The following is a 3,982-nucleotide window of genomic DNA, read 5'->3' as shown; positions in this document are numbered from 1 at the left end:
GATACATTAAGTATTTCTCAACTTGAAGATATATTAAGTATTTTTCAATTTGACACAGAAGATTATTGATTAGTTAAATAATATCGGCAACAAGAGTATATTCTTAACATGAACTAATACAATTTTTATCATTTTCTCGTAATTAATAAAAACTATCTTTAAAAATCATCTTTTCAATTCGTGATAACTTTTTAAAATCGAAAGTTGATACGTTTTGACGATTTTTTTACGAAATTATGCCAGTTCACTTTTGGTGATTAATAGAATAACGTTTACTTAACTTTTCCATGATAATAACTCGAAAATTAAAGTTTCTGTGTCCTTTTTGAAGTAAAGAAGCGATATTTCAATGAAAGTTTTGAATCGAATCTTGCTGGTCTTTTAGCAGTTAACGATTATAACGTTACTCAATCATCTTTGATGACTGCAATTGTTTTTTTCTTTTTTTTTTCGGAAATTATGCACTTTTTTCCATTGGTCCACTCGTGACCGATGTATGTATACTTGCCAAAATTGATCAATCGCTTGTACCAATCGAGGGTGCATATTTATAAGCGGACACGGGGACAGGGCAGCGCGAAGTAAACCTGTGTGACATTCTAACGTGACATATCTACACATATATACATATATACGGGCTTTTACTACGAGCAAGTGCTTTGAGAATTGTTATCCCGGCCTTTGTGCGACAGCGCCGACATCCGGGCGAGCTGCAGCGTCTTCAATAACGACCCTTCCAGTCGCAATCTCCCGAAAAATATTCCGCTCGCGTGTAGTCGCGCTCCGCTCGGGAGATGTTTGGGATTTGGGATTTGGAATTCTCGATTTCGTTCAGGATGAGGAATACGAGGGACTCGACGAGAGAAAAAGAGAGACACTCTCCTCTCTTCGGGGAAAATACGGGGGTGAATCCTCGGCCGTCGCGGATTGGTATACGTGCGGTGCCTGTGTATCTCGCGGGCGTCGCGCACCGTCGTAACACGGCGACGAAGGGAGGAAGGCACGGAAGAATGAAATGATCGAGTTATGCCTGATTGCCGCTTGTTGTTCCAGCTCGATAAACCGGACCGGGACTCGGACCGAATTCACCCTGCTCTCCCGAATTTTTGCCGGATCCTCTCCTCAGCCATACCACCCTCAGCTGATAATCGTCCCGAAGGAGACCTCGTTTCGCGAGGACGAAACACGATCGACGCTGCAGCGCCAGGAAGTGATTTCCTTAACTCGTCTTAATCTCGTCGATTGTAATTGGTGCGAAGCCCTTTCTTTTATAACAGAACCTGATTAATCTCGACGGCGTAATTATCGGTCGTCTTTGAATCATTCTCATTTTACGAATTCAGCCCATTATTCGCAGACATAATCAGTATTGATATGGATGCCACTTGTTGGCACATATCGTTAAGTCCGTAAGGAATACTTTTGAGCCATCGGCCAGCGGCTCACGGTTGTCAACGACGGTTAATTCAGCGTGTAACCGTACGCGAGATCGAGTTAACGTTAAGATCAAATTGGATTTGGCGCCAGCGCTGGTCTGGCTAAAACTTAGTCATCCGGCAGGACCCTCTTAATCCGTTTACGCTTCTTCGTTCAGGATCCTGCCGTCTGTGTCTCCGTAGCTACGTTGACAGAGAAATAAAGAGAACGCGGGACGGAAACGGGAGGAGGAGGAGAAGAAGAAAGAGAGATCGCCTCATTGAGACGGGGGTAATGTCTACGAATATCGGTTCAATAAAGATAAAATTAAATGCGGGCAAAGGAGAACAATATCCGTTTTCAAGAAAGTGTCGACGTCATGCGATTTGTCGTGGAATAGACGCAAAAGAATCGGTCTGCTACCATTGCTTTGCCATCCGGAACGAGATGTATATAAGGTAAACGTCCTGATGACCGAACATGTACTTATGCTCGGACATTTACACATAATTTTTTATTATTATTAATCTCAAATTCTCTTTTTATTACAATATTTAATTATATTTGAAAATTACAATTAAATTATAATATTATATATGATCTGGAGACACTGATAGTGTCTCGGCGCTAAGCTACGCGCAGCGACATATATATAATATATATATATATCGTAATCTGATATTGGCTCTAAATTTGACCTGCTTTACTGATTTGATTGCTATGTAAAGAGCTTGACATTTGAAATTATTATTATATAATATTATGTTTAAAAAGCATGTGAGATTAACAATAATAATAAACTTTGTATAAGTGTTTCTGGAAATAGGTATATATCCGGTCAATGGGACGTTTACATTAGTAAAAATTTCATAAATATGTCAAATTAGTCCCTGTTAATTTTGGTGCAGATTTTTAACATACCCAAGTGTTAAATTAACATAATGTGATTATGTTATTTGAATATTTTGTGTTAAATATTTAACATTTCTTACAATTAGCGTTAAAATAACATAATTTATGATTCATTAATAAGTGATCGAATAATATAAAACAATTTATAATTTATAACAATTTACTATGTGATTAAATAATATGAAAATAATATAGTTTTAAAACATAAATTCTAAGATAAATGAACAAGAGATAAATATTAATTTAACATATTATACATCTTAATTTTGGCTGAAGAAATGTATTTTCACAATTTGTGTAAAAATTGTGTAAAAATTATACAAGCAGAATAAAAAAGTTATGATGACATAAAAAAAAATAGTGTCAAAATAATTTAAAAATGATTGTTAAATGTCACTTTTTGGTTAAGTATAGTTCATTTTGACGTTATTGTAATTTATTCTGCTTGAGTACACTTTTATTTTGATTCTACGTATTGTCTGTGCTACTTTCTGACATATTTATCTAGTGTTAAACACAAAAATTTCAGTGAATCGTTTGGGACAAAATGTATTAAATTTGATACTTTTCCAACTTATACGGATCGCACACTGATCTGTGATCTTTTTGAAAGCTCTTTACGAATAATTAAAGAGAACGGATTAATATCATATTAATTATATGATATTAATCTCTATACAGCATCGTGTGTAGATGTTGCGAATACACGATTAATATGACATTTTACGAAAAGTCAACTTCGTCGCTTCGTAGATCTCAATGTCTTCTTTTCTCGATGCTTTGAGAGAAGACACCTTGTTGCGGGATTCAGCCTTCTCGCTGAGGCCACTTATCCGTAAAATTTCCGGGAGATTCGCGACGATGACGATTCGCGGGGCGTTGGCGGAGGCGGCATGGAACGGACACGCCCAGCGTCGCGACGCTTTTATCGATCAACAAGAGCACGGCCGATGTACGCCAACGGCCATTTTACTTTTCCGCTGGCTGCTACGGGAGAGGATTGAAGAGGCGGAATCCCTGCGAGGTGAATCGAGCACGATATTTTAACAAGCATAATCTATCGACTTTTCTTTATTCTAAGCCAGAACTCGGTGAACTTTTTCTGTAAAGAGTGTAGAGTCTTGCAAGTCAAAATTTTGCTAGATACAATTGACGATATTATGTGTAAGTGTTTATATAATATAAAAAAAAAAAAGAAAATAAATTTCTAACAATTTTTTATTAATGAATTTCAAAATGTAGCAATAATAATTGTGCGGGTAGAATTTGGACCAACTGCAAACTCGTAATGACTCGTGGGTCATCACGAGTTTGCAGTTGGTTTCTATTCTAAACAATACGAGTGTTTTACGACCAGTATTTCCGGATGAAAGTGTTGACGTTTGATAATTTACAATTAATAATCAAAGGATTCTTCTATAATGTAATATTTTAATTTAAAAAATGTAAAAAACGTGATGTTTAACGAAAAAACGTTGCTTGGAAAAATATTGCATATTTTTTTATTTCCTGTAATATTTTAAAAATGTTGCATCCAATATTTTTTAAAATTACAGAAAGTAAAAAAGCAAACACAATATTTTTTCCAAGCAAACGTTTTTTCGTTAAAATATCTCATTTTTAATAAAAATGATGGTTACAACGTTTTTCCAGC

This window comes from Trachymyrmex septentrionalis, unplaced genomic scaffold (genome assembly GCF_001594115.1).
Source record: "Trachymyrmex septentrionalis isolate Tsep2-gDNA-1 unplaced genomic scaffold, Tsep1.0 scaffold52, whole genome shotgun sequence".
NCBI classification, from domain to species: Eukaryota; Metazoa; Arthropoda; class Insecta; order Hymenoptera; family Formicidae; genus Trachymyrmex; species Trachymyrmex septentrionalis.
The sequence above is the reverse complement of the archived record's forward strand: the minus strand, read 5'-3'. Positions refer to the sequence as shown.